This window comes from Megascapheus bottae, chromosome 7 (assembly GCF_031878675.1).
Source record: "Megascapheus bottae isolate mThoBot1 chromosome 7, mThoBot2.hap1, whole genome shotgun sequence".
Lineage (NCBI taxonomy): Eukaryota > Metazoa > Chordata > Mammalia > Rodentia > Geomyidae > Megascapheus > Megascapheus bottae.
In genome coordinates, this window is record NC_143515.1 from 45,044,425 (window position 1) to 45,066,618 (window position 22,194).

The following is a 22,194-nucleotide window of genomic DNA, read 5'->3' on the forward strand; positions in this document are numbered from 1 at the left end:
CATAGGGGAGCTCTATGTTTAGTCTTTTGAGGAACTGCTATACTGCTTTCCATAGTGGTTGAAGGAGTTTGCACTCCAATCAACAGTGTAGTAGTGATTCCTCCTGGCCACATCCCCTCCAGCATCTGTTATTATTCGTTTTCCTGATCCTGGCCATTCTAACTAGAGTGAGGTGGAATCTTAGAGTTGTTTTGATTTGCATTTCTTTTATGACCAGAGATGTTGAGCATTTCTTCATGTGTCTATAGGCCATTTTTGTTTCTTCTTCAGAGAAGACTCCCTTTAAGTCTTTGGCCCATCTTATAATGGGATGGTTGTTATTTTGGAGATTAGTTTTGGATTGATTCAATTTTTTGAGCTGTTGATATATTTAAGATATGAGGCCTTTGTCTGTTGTATGGTTGGCGAAGATCTTCTCCCACTCTGTCGGCTTCCTAATTAGTTTACTAGCTATGTCCTTTGCCATACAAAAGCTCGGCAGTTTAATACAGTCCCACTTATCCAGCCTTTCTCTGATTTGTTGTGATTCTTGGTCCTTATTAAGAAAGTTTAGACCTGTGCCAAGGAGGTCTAGTGTATCTCCTATTCCTTCTTGTAAAGTTTTCAGAGTGTTGGCTTTTACTTCCAGGTCTTTGATCCATTTGGAGTTAATTCTAGGGCAGGGTGACAAAGAAGGATCCACTTTAGTTTTCTGCAGGTGCTTAACCAGTTCTGCCAGCACAACTTGTTGAAGAGGCTGTCTTTCTTCCATTCTATTTTTTGGCTCCCTTCTCAAAGATTAGGTGGCCATAGGTCTGTGGTTTAATATCTGGGTCTTCAGTTCTATTCCATTGGTCTTCAGGCCTGCTCTTGTGCCAGTACCAAGCTGTTTTGATAATTATAGCTCTGTAATAGAGTCTAAAGTTTGGTATTGGAATTCCTCCTGCGCTGTACTTTCTGCTAAGAACTGTTTTTGCTATACAGGGTCTTTTATTAGTCCATATGGAATTTTGGATTGCCTCTGATATTTCTTTAAAAATGCCATTGGGATGTTGATGGGTATTGCGTTGAATTTGTAGATAGCCCTTGGCAAGATTGCCATTTTCACAATGTTGATTCTTCCAATCCAGGAGCATGGGAGGTTTTTCCATTTCCTCAGTCCTGCTTTAATTTCATTTTTCAAGGTTTTAAAGTTTTCATGAAAAAGGTCCTTTCCATTCTTAGTTAAGTTAATTCCTAGGTACTTTATTTACTTTGAGTCTATTCCAAAAGGAGTTGCTTTCCTAATCGTTGCCTCATTCCTCTCATTGTTGTTGTAGAGGAAGGCAGTTGATTTTGGGGGGTTAATTTTATACCCTGCTACCCTTCCAAAGTTTTGAATCAGCTCAAGGAGCTTGGGAGTAGCATCTACAGGATTCTTTAAATACAGAATCATGTCATCTGCAAAGAGGGAATGTTTTACTTCCTCTTTCCCTATTTGGATCCCCTTTATGCTTGCTTCTTGCCTTATTGCACTGGCTAGGAATTCTAATATTAGTTTAAAGAGGAGTGGAGAGAGTGGGCATCCTTGTCTCCTTCCTGATTTTAAAGGTAATGGCTTTAGCTTTTCGCCGTTAAGTATAATACTAGCTGTAGGTTTGTCATACACAGCCTTTCCTATATTTAAGAATGTTTCATGGATCCCTAGTTTCTCCAGAGCTTTTAACATAAAGGGGTGTTGGATCTTGTCAAATGCCTTTTCCGCGTCTATTGAGACAATCATGTGATTTTTGTCCTTGCTCCTGTTGATGTGTTGAATTATATTAATTGATTTGCGTATGTTGAACCAGCTTTGCCTCCCCGTGATGAATCCAGTTTGATCATAGTGTATAATTTTTTGATGAGTTGTTGTAGACTGTTGGCCAGTATTTTGTTGAGAAGTTTTGCATCGATGTTCATCAAAGAAATAGGTCTATACTTCTCTTTCTTTGATTAATCTCTGTCTGGTTTGGGGATGAAGGTTATACTGGCTTCATAGAATGAGTTTGGTAAAGAACCTTCATTTTCAATTTCGTTGAAGAGCTTGAGGAGTATTGGTGTGAGCTCTGCTTTGAAGACCTTATAGAATTCAGCTGTGAATCATCTGGCCTTGGGCTTCTCTTAGGTGGAAGTTCTCTTATTGCCATTTCTATTTCAGTGCTTGAAATAGGCCTGTTTAGTTGGCTTAGTTCTTCTTGGTTCAGTGTGGGTATGTAAATATTGGCTAGGAATTCGTCCATTTCTTCTAGATTCTCACATTTGTTGGCGTAGAGGTTTGAGAAGTATTCCCTCATGATACTCTGGATCTTGGTAATTTCTGTCGTGATATGACCATTTTCGTCTGTGGGTTTATTTATTTTGGTATGCTCCCTTCTTTTCTTGGTAAGATTTGCTAAGGGTTTGTCAATTTTGTTAATTCTTTCAAAGAACCAACTCCTTGTTTTGTTGATTCTTTCTATAGTTTTTTTGGATTCCATTTCATTTAATTCTGCTTTGATTTTAATAATTTGCTTCCTTCTACTGGGATTGGGGTTGATTTGTTGTTCTTTTTCCAGGAGCTTAAGGTGACACATTAAATTTTTGTTTTGCTATTTTTCCAATTTGTTATTGTAGGCACTCAGAGGTATAAATTTTCCTCTGAGTACTGCCTTTGCCATGTCCCAAAGGAGCTGGTATTTTGTATGCTCCTTTTTGTTAAATTTCATAAACTGTTGGATTTCTGTTCTGATCTCTTCGATGACCCATTGGTGATTCAACAATGTGTTGTTCAATCTCCATGAGTTACAGGGTTTTCACTGGTGGAGATGGGTGTTCAATTCCAATTTGATGCCCTTATGGTCTGAGAGAGTGCAGGGAATAATTTCAGTGTTTCTGAATCGGTCCAGGTTTATTTTATGGCCTAAAATGTGGTCTATTTAGGAAAATGTTCCATGTGCTGCTGAGAAAAATGTATATTGTGTTGTTGCTGGGTGGAATAATCTGCAGATGTCTGTTAGATCTAGTTGGTCTATATAGTTGTTCAATTCTAAGGTTTCTCTGTTGAGTTTTTGCCTTGTTGATCTGTCCAAAGGTGAGAGTGGTGTGTTAAAGTCACCAACAATCACTGTGTTTCAATGTATGGGTGGTTGCAGTGAAAGTAAAGTTTGCTTGATGAAGTTCAGTGCTCTGGGATTCGGTGTGTAGATATTTAGGTTGGTTATGTCCTCTGGAGGAAAGTTCCCTTTAGTAGTATGTAGTAACCTTCTTTGTCTTTTCTCACTAATTTTAGTTTGAAGTCTATTTTATCTGATATGAGGATGGCAACTCCAGCCTGTTTTGGGGGGCTGATAGTTTGTTCTAACCTCTCATTTTCTAAAGGTGTTTGTTATTTTGGGTAAGATATGTCTCTTGAAGACAGCAGAACGATGGATCTTGTTTTTTGATCCACCTAGATAATCTATTCCATTTAATTGGCGAGTTAAGTCCATGGATATTGAGAGTCAGGATTGAGAAATATTTATTAGTTCCTGTCATTTTTACAAGCTTTCATTAGGGACTGTGTCTTCATAGTTTTTGTGCTACTTAGGTGTTATGAGTTTTAGGTCCCATGTCTTTCTCTGTATTACATTTGTGTTGGTTTTCCATGTGTAGAATATCTTTGAGAGATTTCTGTAGTGTTGGTTTTGTTGCTACATAATGTTGAAGATTTTCCATGGAATGGAATGTTTTTATTGTTCCTTCGGTTATGAATGAGAGCTTAGCTGGGTTCAGTATACTTGGCTGGTAGTTATTTGACTTCAGGGCATGGTATATATCGTTCCAATCTCTTCTTGCTTGCATGGTCTCTGCTGAGAAATCTGGGGTTATTCTGATTGGTTTGCCTTTATAGCTGATTGTTCTCTCCTCCCTGACTGCTTTTAGGATCGTATTTTTGGCCTCTATTGATCCAGTTTGGATTATACTGTGCGGTGGGATGTCCTTTTCTGGTCAGGTCTGTTTGGGCTTCTGAAAGCTTCTTGTATCTGGATGGGCCTGCCCTTCTGGATATTTGGGAAGTTCTCTGAGATGATTCCCTGAAGTATATTTCCAACACCATTGACCTCTTTCTCTAGACCCTCCTCAATACGAATTAGCTTTAAATTAAGCTTCCTAATGGTATCTTGGACCTCCTGTAGCGTTTTCTCATATTTCCCAGATTTGAATTGACTCATTTTCTTTTCTTTTTCTATAACAACTAAATTATCTTCAACCCTGGAAATTCTCTCTTCTGTATTGTCTATCCGGATATCAAAGCTATCTACTTTATTCTTCATCTCCCTTGCTTCTAAGTGCTCATTTTGATGCCTTGCATCTCCTGTTTTAGATCATGTATGGATTTCTTTAGCTCCTTGATTTCCATTTGAGTGGTTAGCTCAGCAGCTTTATTCTCTTTGGACATTTGTTGGAGTTCAGTCACCTTTTTGTTTGTGCATTCTATGAATTCGTCCATTTTTCTTTGAAAAACCTTTATTATGGCCTCCTTTATGGCTTCCCCTTTTTCACATGTCACCTTGTTTATGGTTTCCTCTTGTTTAGCTGTGTCTTTCTCCCTTATCTCTTTCTTCATGTTTTCACATTTTCCATTAATGATGTGTATCAATCGCATTTGTATAGCACTTGGAAGGCTCTCCTCTAGATTTGCCACTGACTGCTCCATTGCCTGTTTATGTTGGGTGGGAGATGTTATTCCTTGATTTGACATTTTTCTTGTTCTGCCCATTTGAGGATGGGAGCAAGAGTAATACTAAACAAGATTATAATTTTTCAGATATAACCAACCTAGACCTTTTTAGTTGGCTGACAATAGATATTAGTTGTTTTAGATTGGTAATAGCACTTTCCCTTTCTTTTTGTACACTTACAAACAAATCTAATACAATCACAGATGACCAATTTATGACCAAAACAATAACCCCTCAATCCAATCTCTATTGTATTTAAGTCCCTCTGGACCTAGTGTATAATTGAACACCTAGATACACAGTATTGCTCAACAACCATCAAATGTAGATCCATGCATTATAAGAGTTGAAGGATGAACAGAGGACCAGAGATAGAAAAATAATATGAAAGACGACAAGGGATGTAGGAAAAGAATAATACAGGAGTGTAAGTATATTATAATAATGAAGAACGGTTATCATGTAAGGATAACTGACCTAAGATGATAGACAGAGTATTTGTGTAGAAACTTTAGATGAACTTAGATAGAACTTATCAATAAGAAGAGTAATAAGAAGAATGTATAGAGAAAAGAGAGAGGTTGATATAGGAGATTTCAATGATACCAATTTAAGAAAGAAAAGAAAAAAGAAACAAAACAGCAACAAAATAAAAGAAAACAGAACACACACAAAACGAAAACAAAAACAAAAACAAAAAAGAAAAAAAAAGAAAAAAGTTGGGGGGAATTCCTCACTGTTCTGAGTTCTTACCCAAGAGGTATTAGGGTTGGGAACCCAGAGTTTAAAACGCAGGTGACTGTATCAATATAGATATCATTTTTGTTCAAACTGTGTTTCTAGGAACGACGACAGTGACAGCAGGATTGCAGGAAAAGAGAGGAGAAAAAAAGAAAAAAAAGAAAAAGGAATGAATCATAACATTAAAAAAAGGTGTAGGTTAAATGGCAAAGAAAAACAAGAACATTTTAAAATGCAAATGAAATGGGATAAAAAATTTAAAAAAGGGTATTCTTCAGTTTTTTGTTTGTTTGTTTGTTTGTTTGTTTTGGTGTGGGCAGAGATTAGGAAACTTGTGTCTCCACTAAATTTGGAATCTAAATACTTCACAAAGTCTTTTTCTCTTGTGATTTGGCTTTGTGGTTTTTCAGATGAGATTGCTTGTTTGATAGAACAAAGCTGAAAGTTCTGCAGGTGGCTTTGTTTACCAGGTCTGCAGGCGGTGCAGGGGGATGGACTTTAGCAGCGCTGGGACCAGTTTTCTGGCTAAGGGGTCTCTGGGAAATCCTTTGCCCTATAGGTTAGTGGTGCTGTCAGCAACACCTCTCAGGCTCCAATTGCTTTGGCCTGGGTCGTTGCCAGCAGTCAACATGGCACTGCTCTCAGCTGGTGGGGGAGGGGCTCCCTCCCAATGCCATTCCCGGAGCAGAAGTGGAAACTTCTCCGAGCTACTCACATGTTGCTGGATTCTCTGGTTCCGTGAAGCTGGCAAGTCCATGCAAGGCCGGGTGTCGGCTCTGGGCTTGTGCAGGCTCTGTGTGGCTGTGTCTGTAGCCGGTGGGTCTGCGCTGCTGTGGAGTGCTGTCTCTGCTCTGATTCAGAAGAGCCTTTGTCTCCCTGGCTGCTCCGCGCTCTCTTTTTGCGCTGGTATTCTTCCTTTTTCTTCCTTTTTTTCCTCTCTGCCTGAGTTCTCTGTGGTCCTAAAGCTTACTTAGGATCAATTTCTGTTAAAGGACTGTCTCCTGCACTGCCAGTACATGAATCTTGGCAGGAGCTCAGTATGTCTCACCCTGAACCGCCTCCATCTTCCCAGGGTAATCAACCTTAGCAACTCTTACCAAAAAGAAGTAGGGAGCACACCCAAATAAACAAAGTCACAGATGAGAATAGTAATATCACAACAGAATTTAGCAAGATCCCCTGCAGCATGAGGGAATACTTTTCAAACCATATGCCTCAAAGGACTAAACATAGAACTCCCTGCTATGATCCTGCAGTTCCATTACTTGGCGTTTTACCCAATCATCCAGAAAAATGGACATACTAAAGTCACTAGTACAAGGATGTTCATTGCAGCACTATTTACCATAGCAAAGATATGGAACCAACCCACATGCCCCTCCATTGGTGAATGGATCAACAAGATGTGGTATTTATACACAATGTAATTTTATGCTGCAGTCAGAAAGAACAACATCACCCCGTTTGTAATGAAATGGAAAGACAAAAAAAATCATATTAAGTGAATTAAGCCAGAGTCACAGGAACATAGGCTTAATGGTTTCCCTCATTTGTGATAATTAGAAACCTTGGGCTCTCCTAGAAGAGATTTACAATAGAACAAAACCTAAATACATAAGGCCATATAGTATGATGCTAAATGAAAGGACCTCCAGGATATAGAAAGAAAAACCATATAATGAGTTATTGTTGTCCTTAATGTACTATGTTATCTCTCATCTCTTTTGCTGTCCCTTGGTTATCTCATATTGTTACAGTATTTCACCTTGTTATCTGATATATTGTATATATGCGTATTTGGTTATTTGAAATTGGATAGGGAAGGGGGGAAAAATTGAGGGGGTGGGGGTGTGGGGAGGGAAATGGGGACCAAGACATGAGAAAGGGTATCAATGTATGTGAAGTAATGTACCTGCTATCTGGTGAATATAATGTAACACTTCTATTAATTACAATAAGTATATATGGAAAAAAGATAAAAAAATTGAGAATACAGGAGTGTGGCCTCATGGGAGCATGGTTGCCTAGCATTCATAAAACCTTGGGTTCCATTGTTGGTACTATATTCACCAAAAAAAGCTGAAGTGATGCTGTGGCTCAAGTAGTAAAGTGATAGAATGCTAGACTTCAAAAATCCCAAGGACATTGCCAGGCCCTGGGTTAAAACCTCAGGACCAACACCAACAAAAAATACTGAGAATACAACACTGCCATGTGTGATTCAGATGTAGCTCTATAAAATATGAATGCAAGTAAGTACAATGTACTTGAACCATTCATTTTAGTTTTCATCATGCCCTTCACTCTGTGGTGTTCCTCAAGTGGTAGTGAAGGATTTAAGACACTATCACTATTAAAACAAAATCCCTTCTTCCTATAGGAGTCACAGATATTCTACTTTGAAAATAGATCCAATGAGTAATGACCAGAAGAAAGAAAAATTTGTTTTAGGTATAGTAATGTTTCTCTGACCCTTTGTAAAAAAAAAATGTGTGTGTGCGCGAGCATGTGTGAAAAAAAATCACCATCATAACTAAATCAGGGAATTGCATAATCATATTTACAGAACAATATATCGTACTTCCTTATCTAGTTAATGCTAAAGTTTTGGTCTGGAAAACAGAAATACCTTTCCAAAAGATGTTTTTCCAATTCTGAGAAAATCTGGCAAGGCTCTTTTCCAGAATTATACATGTGCTTTACATATATAATTCGAATAATTTGATGTTAAGTATATGTTTTAAAAGGGTTAAATTGTTGACCTATTGCTTTTAATAAAAAACTTACACAATGTATACCTTTACTAATTCTTTGCCCCTTCTTTATTTCCTGTATTGTTAAGTTAATGATACTGAGTACTTGCCTCAAAGGATTTTTATGAACGTTACATCTGTAAGTCTGTTTTGCCTGTTTAATTACCATTATCTTGTCCTTTTCTCATTTCCATTTATTACCTTTTTCATGTCATAGTCATAGAAGAATGATCTCCTACTTACTAAATTAATTCATCCTCTAAATAACTATAGAGAAGAAAAATAAACAAAAATAATTTTTTTATCTTGCAATTTGTAAAAGATCATGATCTTATGTCCTATGTGTTAGAAGCAGATGAGAAAGTTACTGAGTGGTTTAATTAATAAATTAGATGATTCCCCCTGTAAACAGAATTGGCTGATTGGTTTAATTATTGTAATAAGGATGAGCAAAATCACCATTTAATGCTATAATTCCATGTTCCATTCTAGTTACATTAACAGTAATAATTATTTACATTAGCAATTAGCTGTTGATGGGGTGAGAACAGTTGCGAGAATGATTTTTTATTGCTATACATGAATAGATATTTACAAAAAATCAATTCAGTTCAGACAGTGGCCTTCTCTTGGGCCTACATTTTTTTCTGATAAATTATCCTAGCTCTTTCAAGATGTTATCTCAGCTTCTTGTTTTCTTCTCTCTACTGAGACTCAGGCAGAGTTTTTCTTCAAATATCAAAGAAAACAGTCAAAGTCAAGATACATTTTTTCCAGGTCTTTCCATTTCTTTATGAATGTGGCAATATCATTCTTTCTGATAGAAGCGAATGTATATGTACCACATCATTTTATTTGCCAATCCTGGGGCATGAACTCAGGGCCTGGGCACTGTCCTTGGACACTTTTTGCTCAAGGCTAGAGCTCTGCCATTTGATCCACAGCACCAGTTATGGATTTTTCTGTGTATGTGATATCAAGGAATTGAACCCAGGGCTTAGCGGCATGTTAGGTGAGCACTCTACTACTAGGCTACACCCCTCAGCCCCTACCAAATCTTCCTCATCCATTCATCTATTGAAGGGCATCTGGGTTGGTTCCATATCTTAGCTAAGGTAAATAATGGTACAATGAACATGGTTGTGCTTGGCGTTGTTTGTGGTCATTTGGGAAAATGCCCACAATTGGGATTACTCATTATTTAGTTTTATGAGGAACCTCCATATGGCTTTCCAGATTGGTTGAACTTCTACCAACAGTGTAGTAGCACTCCCTTCTGGCCACATCCCCTCTCCAGCATCTGTTGTTATTAGATTTCTTGATAATGGCCATTCTAACTGGCTTAAGGTAAAATCTCAAAGTTGTTTTGATTTGCATTTCTTTTATGGCCACAGATATTGAGCATTTCTTCATGTGTCTATTGGCTATTCTTGTTTCCTCTTCAGAGAAGTCTCTTCAAGTTTTTAGCCCATTTGATAGTGGGGTGGTTATTTCTTTGAGGATTTGGTTTTTGGAGATTTAATATTTTACACTCTTTCTCATTTGTAATAACTAGATATCTCTATGATATTCTTAGCAAATGCACAGCAATCACTAAATGCATAGGACCATGTATAATGAAACATATCAAATAAATTCCAAGAATTAAAATGAGAGGTTCTTGTGTACTGTATATAGTTATTTCTATTTTTCATTCTGTTTTCTGTACATTTCATCTTGTATATAAGCTTATCTGATCCATAGAAGGGAAGGGGAATCACAAAAATAGCAGTACAAAGAATGAGGTAATGTAACAATGATACCCACTAGATATTATGTTGGAAATGAATTTTAAACTCTGGGAGGACAGGAGTGGGGAGTGATAAGCATGAGAAAAATGAGAAAGGGTAAAAGTGTTATTACCTTACTATGTAACTGTAAGCCCCTGTACATCACCTTTACAATATTTTTTAAAGAAAGCAATGATTTAAAAAATTAAGGTACAACACTGGTCTCATTCATATAAATAATCAAAACAAATTCAACATAAGCCTTTTAAATCATTTGTTCAATGCCTAGAAAAATGTTGCTTGATGGCCTTCTATTCTTTTTGCTTTTATCATTTTGAAAATGTTATTTCCTTTCACTTTGGAGGAAAGGGGAGGGGTGCGTGTATATTTGTGTGTGTGTATGTGTGTGTGTGTGTGTGTGTGTGTGTGTATGAGAGAGAGAGAGAGCTATATTCTACAACTTAGAACTTCTGTATTGCTGAGAATAACCAGGGTGCAATTAATAACAATGAATTATCAAGGACATGATAGAGTTTGCTCTTCTATTCTGGTATTTTTCAACTTAAACATTTATATTTCTCCTGTAAAGTAAGAAGACAGTGTTTCCAAATTAGCTACCACCTTCATTTAATTTTAATAATGTTAATATTATAATATACATATAGATAATTCTTAGAAACAAAATAAAATCTTAACCAATGCCTAAGTCATATTTTAATCAGCTTACTGTTACACAATTAACAACAACAAAAAATGTTTAAAAAGAATAGTAGATAACTAAATTTGTTTTTTTAACAAAATATAACTTTCCTCTAAAGGGAATTGTTTACTTATTCTAATGCCAACAGTCAGTTAGAATATAAAGTACTCACTCTATGGAAATTGATTAAATTTTTCACACTAGCAAGAAAAGGTAAAGCCATGCATTCCTAATCTCTTCAGATCATGTATCATGGCATTCTGTGCCATAGAATGAATGATACTTTGCCTGATTTTTATCTCATGTATTTCCTTTCCAAAGGAAACATGAATATTCATTACATAGAATATTCATAATGAAAATTAGCATTTAAATCCCACAAATGTCTTAAAATCCATAAATATCTTAGGGTAAATGTCACTTTATGTGGTGAGATGTTTTCCTAGGTAGCTCGGTAGTTATTTGAATAGTTATTCTTCTTTGGATTCAAAGATATACCAGTTTTTTTCTCTCAATATTTCATAATCTCCCTTATATTTGCCTGACATTTAAATTGTTCAGAGATCTTTTATTCTATTTTCTTTCTATATCTCACATTCTTACAATGTGCAGTTAAGAATCTACATAAGATGGTGCTTTTCTACATGGTTTTCCAAGTCAATTGGGGAGGAAATGATTGAAGACAGATAGCCTATACTGTTGTCAGTTATTTCTTCAATAACTATATTCACTTGGTAGGGTACATTTTCCCATGTACCTTTCTATTTTCTCCATTGAAATAAACTTAAATTCAAGGTAATCTCCATATTATATAAGGTGTACATTTGAGTATCAGTACAGGTTTCCAATGCATGTATGCATGACCTGTAAAATACATGTCTTGAGAGATTCATCTGCCCAATATTGTTTATGTGTTGTTTTTATTATCTTTATTTTTGTAACATTTATAGCTGCATATCTTTCCAAATGGGCATTACCCTTACTATAAAGTAAGCTAAGTGACTTATCATTGCATTTCCTAATGTGTGTGCCCACAGGACTTATGGTTTCTTGTGAGTATAACATTTCCAAAACACACTGGGCATATGTTAGCATGCAATATGTGATGTTAATCCCAAGATATACACTCTACACTTATGTCTAGAAAATGGGTATATGAGGGCTGGCTGTAGTAACATGCGTCTGTGATCCCAGATGCTCGGTAGTGCAAGGTAAGAGGACTGAAGTTTCAGGCCAGGCAGGCAAAAGCTCAAGACTCAAAAAAACAGCTCAAGACTCTACAAAATGAGGTGTGATCCAGTGGTCATTAGCAAGCACAAGGTCCCAAGTTCAGATCCCAGAACTGCCCCAAAGAAAAGAAAATGGATAGTCACAATTCAAAGAATAGTATTCATAATTTTAAAAAAGAAATTAAAAATAGCAACATTACAAAAAAGGCAAGTCTTAAAGGGGAGGCAGATCCCATTTCTCACTACAGTGAACTGAAACAAAAAGACTGTCTGAGCCCCACAAAAACAAATGCATCTTCTCTGAAACTATGTGAGGTGACTAGGCTAGTGCCAAAACTTAGTGCTGTGCTTATACAGTTTCCCTTCAGAGAAAAGAAAATTCTCAAAGGCTACAATTAGTTATAATCCTCTTATGTTCTAATATCTCTTTATAAAATCCCTCAGTGTATAAATATAAAAGTCATTTGATCCTGACAAGTTTTACTATATAATCGTATCTTCTGAGTGTGAATCTGTCTTATATTTATTGGAAATAAAAATAGTCAGTGGAAAAGAGAAAGGAAATTAAATTGCTGATTGCTCAGCTCTTACTTTATCAAGAACTAGAGTAAACAGTAAGCCATTTCATTTCAAACTTGTGATTTCCTATGTGAGGATCCTATGTTAGAGAATACTGAGTACTTTAGAGATAACTAATTATATGAGCATAAGAATAAAAGTCTTAAATACATTAATACCTGCCATGCAATCTTGATATGATAAGGAAATCATCATTTAATTTACATTGTATTTCAGATTATGATCTAAAATGATAGTCTTATCTTCAATGATAATGCTTTTGAATTATGAAAAGTATTTTATTTAGAAATTTAACTTGAATTATTAAGGATTTTATTGAAGATAATTCTGCAGACAATGTATTATGGCAACAGAAATTGTTACCTTGAAACATTGTAACTCTACTTACAGTACTACCTGGAAACAAAATTGACATAAATTGTCTAGATTATTATATGCATTTATATAAGAAAAGAAAATTTATGTACTTGTATAATTAATATTGTATTATTTAAGATATACTAATGCTGCAGCATTTTTGTATTAATTGTTGGGGTTCAATTCCACTTGTACACACTGAAAACTAGTGTCTCCATGTTTTTTTTCCAGCATAGTCCCTGCCATGTAATATCATCAGTTCTTAATTAGCCATTCCCAGGGAGCTGCAGTCATTATGTTTCTAACATGTTCCTCATGTATGAAATAATTAATTTTAGAGTTAGAATAAGTCCTCTGGCAACAAGACAAAAAGGCTACATTTTGAAAGCTCTGCTGGGAGGTGGGCTAGCCTGTACAGAATGCATAGTGCTGAGAGGCTACTGTAAGATATTGACAGCACCTGCTACAACTTTTTCTGGAAGGAAACATCCTTGTAAAATGAAAAGTGAGTTATAGAAGTATTATGTAATAAACAATAGTTCTTTTTGGCTAATAAATGAAGATTCAAATACAGACTGTTTTATTGGGCAAGCTACTCTTAGCAAAGTTACTGACCTTAGCTTTTTCCCTCAGGCTGTTTTACCTTTCCTACAAAATAGTTAACATGGCCACAATTATAAAAGGAGTCACTCTCTACCTAGGAAATTCTTAACACAAAATCTGGTATTTAATTAAAAAAACAAATTGTAATATATTCAGAAAGTAAATTCATGTGTAAAAATGGCTGTACTTTCAATATATTACTTAGCAATCTTGTTCCAATGAGAGCATTTCCTTTTTTGTCTTTCTTCTCTGGGAGCTTCTCTGACTATACCTGAACCCTTCTAGTTAAGGGCATAGACAGCTTCATTGGCGCTCTGCTCTTTTTTAGTTTGAGGCAGCAATAATGGTTAATAAGTAGTTCTTTTTCATGTTGAAATTTTTTTTCATATATTTTATTGTAATTAATATAAGGGTTACATGATATTTGCCAGATAGATGGTGCATTAATTCCCATACATTGATACCCTTTCACATGTCTTGGTCCCCATTTCCCTCCCCCCCACCCCCACCCCTCATCTTGTTTTTCCCCCTTCCCTATCCAATTTCAAATAACCAAATACAAATATATCTGATATATCAAGTAACAAAGTGAGATACTGTAACAATATGAGATAACCAAGGGACAGCAAAAGAGATGAGAGATAACATAATACCTTAAGAACAACAATCATTCATTATATGGCTTATGTTTCTATATCCTAGAGATCCTTTCATTTAGCATCCTACTATATGGCCTTTTGTATCAAGGTTTTGCTCTATTGCAAATCTCTGCTAGGAGAGCCCAAGGTTTCTACTGATTATGACAAATGAGGAAAACCATTAAGCCTAAGTTCCTTTGAGTCTGGCTTTAAACAGTCTTACAGATTAAGAGGGAATAGAACATACTTCCAGCATGCATGGGACCTTTAGCAAACAAACAAATGGAGGCTGGCATCATCTTTGCCTCAAAGTGGTAAATCAGATTAATACATATATAGACTCATGATTTCTTTTATTTTTTGTTCTTGGGAATCACTGCAAAATCTTACTTATAAAAAGAAAAATAAATAGAGATCTGAGGATCAAGTTTCAAAGCCAGCCCTGGGAAAAACGGACCTGAGACTCTTATCTCCAATTAGCCTCTAGAAAATGGAAAATGATGCTATGGCTCAAATATCAAGTCTGCGGTCAATAGATATCTAAAATGGTTTGATATGATCTATACACAACCATAAAGAGTTTAAAATATCTATTTATAGAAAAATGAAAATTTCTTGTATAAATTATCATTTTGTAGAGGACTGAAATTTTTTCATACTGCCTGAACACTCTGTTGAGAAGGTGGTGACATGACTATTGCATTATTGGCACATTCCATAAAAACTTAACCCCCTTCAATGTACCTACAGTAGCAATTTTGTGCATATATGTATATATATACATATATGCATGTATGTGTATATAAACAGTGTGTGTATTGTGTGTGTACCACTTCTGGGGTTTGAACTCGGAGTCTGGGCAATTCCCTGAGAATTTTGCTCAAAATTATCCCTCCACCAGTAAAGCTGTTGCTTTTTGGTGGCTAATTAGAGAAAAGAGTCCCATGGACTTTCCTGCCTCAGTTGGCTTCAAACCACAGTCCTCAGATCTAAGCCTCCTGAGGAGTTATGATTGTAGGTGTCAACCTCTGACATCCAGTTAACAAAATTGTGATGTACAGTTATAACACCATAATCAGAGGGGTATTATCTGTGAATTTAATTAATAAAAGGAAAGTTGGAGCTTTGTTGGAAGGCAATATATCTTTAATAGATGTTGGATGATATTGTGAGACAAAAGAATTAAAAAAATCCTGGTACACAATGAACTCTATGCTTCTTGAGCACTTGCAGGTCTTCCTTTAAAGTGATCATCCCAGAAGACCACGCAAACACAGTTACATACAGCAAAGGAGTTTATAGTCAGCAGTGGCTGACAAGGCCGATTCTCTCACTGGAGAAGGAGAAATGGCACCCCTCCTTTGTTTAAGAGCATTTTTAAAGTGGGGGGTTTGGGGTGGGAAAATGTTATTAGAGGCAGGAAGTATTCTGTGTGCAGCTGAATGGTAAGGCAGGGTTTTCTTATTGTAATAGTTACAGTTAGACAGCATTTTTCTGATGCAGTTAGGAGCTAGTGATGGCATGTGGATAGAGCTCAGGGGAAGAGAAGTAGGAGGAAGTGACAGGGATGAAGACCAGTTGCTTTTATGCCTGGCCAGATCAACTGGTTTGTGGGAAGGGGCTGAGGGCCTTGGATAAAGGGCATGCTAACATTTCTCAGTGGTCATCTCCCTGGAACCTGATAACTGCAGATACCTAGACTCTGCTATCCTTTGATTTTCTTGCAGCAATAACAAGCTAGCTTAAAAAACGGGATTACTTTATAAAAATATTGGCATATTACAACTTAACAGATGTCCTTTTGTTTTAAGCTCAGTAGTTTAGAGATATGTTTTATATAGTGATAAGATGACCCTTTTCAAGTGTGCAGTTTTGGAATTTGACAAGTTCTTACATTCATGTTGATCAATACAATGGTGATTTTTGGATATTTCCATCAGTACCAGCCTCCATTCCCCCATGCCTCTGTAGGTAATTCCCTTCTTACCATTCTGATCCCCAACAGCTCTTTTGACTTGTTATAGCACTCATTATATTCTTTTACAACTTCACTATGGAAAATTTTAGACTACTGAGATGTAGATCACGCAAACTATCAAAATATGTTCAAATTGCTATTCCAGTTAAAAAGTAAAGCCTGGATTTCAGATAATATGCTTCACTGTGGTGATGGGGTAGTATATAGTAAAGCATCATCAGGTAAAATACTAGAATAATTCAATTTCACTCTTAAATTTGCTGTTTTTCATGTTCATTTTTACTTTTTTAATAGCAACATTTTGTAGTCCCATACATTATTGCTTTTGTTTTGCAATGTTAGGATGCTGTAAACAAAATGAAGTAGCAGTATTTGCTCGATTGGTGCTGCCTCCTATATATAAATTTTGATCTATAATTGTCAAAAATAATTTTCTCTGTTGAAATCATTGTTGAGATTATTTGTAGATGCATCTTGCTTTTCTCACTTGTGGTACTGTGTACATTTCCTTTTTTTGGGGGGTGGGGTTTTTTTTTTGTTCTTTTTTTCCCAGTCCTGGGCTTGAGCTCAGTTCCTGACCACTGTCTACGGACTTTCTCAAGGCTAGAACTCTACCACTTGAGCCACATCACCACTTCCGGATTTTATCTATGTATGTGGTACGGAGGAATTGAACCCGGGTCTTCGTGCATGCTAGGCAAGCACTCTACCACTAGGCCAAACTCCTGGCCCCCAAATTCTTTTTAATTGCTGTTGTTTAGATTTAATTTTATGTCAGGGTGATGTACAAAGGGATTCCAGTTACATAAATAAGACAATGAGTATATTTGTTATTCGTCATTGTTACTCTCTCCCCCTTTTTTCCCTCTTTCCTCCCCACACTCCCTTTCCCCCAGGTTATCAAGTTTTGTTTACTTTTTTGACACAGGAATGTCTTTGTATTCTTTACTACATTTAAGTTTTGTGTGTTTGTGATTTTCAAATCCCCCTCAGTCACATGACTCAGCTGCATCATTTTCTGATCTACCAAAAGGCAATGATAATGGGACTAATTTCACTTGTTACTTTTATAGTAATAGAGCCTCTTCCCCCTGAATCCATTGAGCCTTAGCCAAGGAATGCTACTTTTAGTTTCCCCACTGTAATGTGTTATCTATTATCGCTGACCCAGTCTTCTGGAAACATATCTCACTGAAGAGTTATTGTGTCTGCGTTGTAATCTCCCTTGTCATTGTATATGGCTGATTCATCAGGCTGGAACTCGTTAGACTCTGTCTCCAACTGGGCATAGGTATAGCCACCCCCATATTTTTCCCAGCCTTAATGCATGTTTTCTTGACATGTCATAGTTTGCTTTCTCACTTATACACAGAAAAATGCATAGCTCAGTTTTACTAATACAGAAATATACCTAACTCATGCATATAGCACTTCATTAAACATACTTTGTAGAAATATCCATCTCTTTACTTTTCCCTTCTATAGTTTTGAGGTTTTTACACCTGTTTTTAAAAATTTCTCTTTGCTTCTCTACCTCATTCTTTTTATGTAATCCCCCCAAAAGTAGTTTTATGAATGTAACATTTTCACACTATAACACTTCAAACTTATCATCAAAAGACAATAATAGTCTACCCACTTCTCATTCATACTTTAATAAAATGGTTTATCATTCATTTAAATTTAGGGTGAATAAGAAAAGAATGAATTATCAAAAGCAGAAATGTATATAGAGAAAAGTGTGTACTAGGAAATGAAGGAGATTCCTTTCTCCAGATTTCTCCTTAAATGAGAAACCCAAAGTCTGTTCATATGGATTGGCAGTCCCTGACAGAGGCTTCAGAAGATGCCAGCAATGTTTAATCATGATGAAGAGAATAATCCTAAGGCTGACTGTAATGTAGACTGTGGTAGGACAACTTTTAAAAGTGGCAGTAAACATTATGAGAAAGGATGTTTGTGAAAAGAAGAGAGCTATTAATTGTTGTTCCACTTAGGCTGACAAAGATGAAATACTAGGACTAAGATACTTGGAAGGAGGTTGAGCATAATTAGCTATATATTTTCAACTTTTGTAGACCAACAGTTCTAACCATTATCACTATGTTTTCAATGACAGATCAATATATTTGTATATGTTGAAATTTGTATTATATATAAGCAAACAGAAATTCAATCAGATTTTGGACCAGTCCATGCAAGTTGATAGAGATTAAGTTACATTTTCACTTGCTATGCTAAAACATCTTAGCTTTCATGAAAATGTTTTATTTCACCAAGAACCATCCAGAAATTCTTTAATAAATATTTAGACTTAAGGCAATATTTCCAATAACCAAGAATTTTATATCAGTTTTGAGTAGTATAACATGTTAATTTTTATATCAAATTTCCTTGTCTTATCAAGCAGTGAGATCACATATCAATAAGGGTATTCAGGATATTAAAGGCACCGATTGAAAGTTTCTCTTACCCTGCCTTGTGATAAGTAGTACACTGCACAAACCCCCAGGGTACAGCACCCTAGCCAGCATGCATCATCCTAAGTAGCTTCTGTATCATCATCTGGCCCTAGTTCTCCTGCTGAGCTGATGAGTAAAAGGTGCTGTTATTGCAAACATTTGCTACTGCATATGTTGTACTGTCACGGAGGGAGGGAGAGAAAGAGAGGCGGGGAGGGTAGTCATCTAGATGCAAATGAAAAGACACCCTAGCCACTCAAATTAGATACTATAGGCCCCTGGGACCTGTTTTCTTCATGAAAATCCTTCAAGCCTCTGACATACATACCGATGTCTAGTCTTACTCATCTTGTTCTGACATGTTGGGGGCCGAGTAATGCCGTGTCTGATGACTTTCTGCTGAGGCCTGTAGTAGCAGTAAACAAGTGGACCTCTTTATCCTGCCCACCTGTTGTGCTGATAGGCTCCCGCACCCAATATAAGGAGGGGAGTTTTAGAGAGAGAGATTCCTGCCTTGATGAAGCTGCGTGGCGTTTCTGTTCATGCTCCAGAGAAGCAAGGCTGAGTGCGGGAGGACAGTGGGCCCTCTCCTCTCACGGCTTGGACTGTTTGGGGTGTGCTTTTCCCCATCCCTCCTCAAGAGGGACTGGGGACGAAGGACCCCGACATGACATATTTGGGAACTGTCTTTTGCCCTTTCAGATTTAAATAATGTAAGTATTTTCTTTTTGTAATCTGGTTTGTGAATCAACCCAAAGACTTGAACTCAAAAAATAGCCTGCTGTAGTGTTTGTCATCTTCTTCCTTCCTTATCCTGACAAGTGGCTTTTAATGAGGAGTGATCTTTGCACACAGAGGAACAATTTTAAACATCTGAAGACAGCTTTGTCTCACAAAAGCTGTGTGATAAAACAGGCAGCTAATGGTAAGACCAGGAGACACCCCTTAGCATCATATAATACATCACACACACACACACACACACACACACACACACACACAATTACTGAGTGCATAATGTCAACTATGTCTTTTTTGGAAAAGCTAGCCTGCTTTTTTCTTGGTTAGACTCATAAAATTTGATTCTTTAGTGTTATATTCTATTTGCTAAAAACAATAGAAACTGAATTAAGCTTTGATAAATTAGTTATGGTGCTCTTTATATATTTATATGACACAAGATGTAAGATGATTTTGGTAAGACATTAGTTTTTGCATCAAAAGTAATGAGAGTGAAATAAGTTTCTAATTGCATGTTCCATTAGCCACACAGAATGATGAAGCTAGCATCCATGGCTATTATCACACCAGGACCGGCATGGAGCTTGTCCTGCCACACAATGTAGAACTTCTAGTGACCATCAAACAAATTTAGAAGCACTTACACATACCACTCATAATGAAACCATAGGCTCACTATATTCTCAGACACATTCGAGAATCCAGACTCCCCTCTCCTCATTGACTCTTATAGAGTATTTAGTTTTGAAATCAACAATTCTTTTCATTAAGAAAAATAATACCTTCCATCAATTTGTACCAGACTATTTTGATCATTTTTATTTCTTCTTCTACCCACTTATTGCAGGTAGAGATCTTCTCAAAGATTTCTTTGCGTTTTTATTTTACTTTGTATTGGTTTTGTTTTCCTTTTTTCCTGCAGTTGAATTCCCTGTCCTTTACATATCACCCATGTATCCCTAATTTGTTTATTTTTTGCTAGCAGTCCGAGGGCTTGAATCCAATGCATGGACAATGTCCTTGAGCTCTTTTCTTTCAAGGATAACACTCTACCACTTGAGCCATAGTTTTACTTCTAGCTTATTATTATTATTATTATGTTTATTAGAGATAAGAGTCTCATGGACTTGCCTGCCTCGGCTGGCTTTGAACCTCAATCCCCCACCTCCTGTGTAGCTAGGATTACAGGTGTAAGCCATCAGTGCCCAGCCTACTTCCTATCTTAAGGATTTAGATTTAATTCCATGAGAATCTGTTTTGAATTATGGCATATATGAGATTTTCACTTTTAAAATTATAGTTCCCTAATTTTGAGAAAGGGAAAAATCAGGGCCAGTATAATGTTTGGATTAACCTACTAGTTGTCCTCTATCAAAATATCTTCTCTCTAAACCTGACACTACCCCAAATCTTCAGGAGGAATACTCCTCTATAGAAACACAACCAGTGTTCATTTTAAGAACATAATGTCTGATAGTTTTACCTTTTATGAGTGCTGTTCTCTCCCAGATTACACTGTGAATGTCAGCACTTTATTGTATACCTCCCATTAATCTTACCATGGCCAAACACAACAGCCTACCACACAAAATACTTTCTTAAAATGATACAATGAAAGGCAACAAAATCAAAATCTAAAAAAAAAATAATCAAACGATAAAATGCCCTTGGGTAGGATTTTCAAAGCTTACTGTGCATATGAATGTGCAATTAAATGGCAATATTCTTGACTCATTTTAATAGAAGTGCTGTACAGCATGACCCTTGATAAGATGATTGTAGAAGCAAACAGTTTAGGTTTGATTGCATTAATATTTTATTGGAGGCAGCCAGGCAAATTGTGGATTGATTGTAAACAGCACACAATCAGTGACTATGGAGAATTTGGGCAGCTAACAAGCTTTTAGCTTCCTTAAGAGGCAACTGCAAATTTGAAGAAAAATAATTCAAACTTTTAATTTCCTAATTTAAGCGGTATCAGTCACTGAGGCAGTTTTAGCTAGATATAATGATAAAACATGCTATGTATTTAGCAACAACTTACACATTCTTCTGCAGTCCAGATTACTAATAGATTCAATAATGCTCTTTTTTTTCAGTATCAATGTCAAGATTCTAATACATGATACTATTACATAGTAATCAAGCATTTTAATTTAGGGGGAAAATGTCTTCTTTTCTCTCTATCAATATGACAGACTAACACAATTATTCATGGCCCTTACTTTACTGCACATGCAAATGTGTTTGTGACTTAATTAGGCCATCTTGAATTAATAGATGCAAATGTAGTCTATAACCCAAATGCTGGCTCTCTGGGCAATGGTAGTGCATTGCTGAGGTGGTAAGCACTGTCTTTCTCATGGAAACAATGACTGTACCTCATTTTACTGAGAGTACAGACTGAATACAATCCAGTTACTGTCAGAAGTACACCTTATTGCATGACCAGGACGGTGTCAAGAAGGTGGAAATGAAAGACGAATGTGATGTGCTCTTCACAAAGAGGGCACAGTTTATAGCAGGAATATGGGATTTTCTGGAAAGTCCATTAGGATTAATATTGACCAGCAACCAAAGAGGGCATGAGAATTGATTAGAGAGAGTAAAAGGCAGTTTTTAATTGAGGGGAAGCTTAATTGAAATTATTGGGGAAGTGGATGGTGAACTGACTGGCCAGGGACACAATGCAGATTCGGAAGCTGACACTGTGACCTCGAATGGTTCTCTCACTTGGCTTTTAAGGGCAAAACCCAGGTGGTCAAACCTGGCCACACACAGGTGGCCAATGGGATAGTTACTATTTTCAGAAAAGTGAGCTTTTTCTCTCTTACTAGCCCTTTGTCTTCTCTCTCCTTCTATCGCTCTTGTTTCCTCCTCTCTCCTCTCTTTCTCTCTCTCCCCCCTCTCTTGGTTTCCCTATTTATTTCTCTTTCCCCTCTCTTTC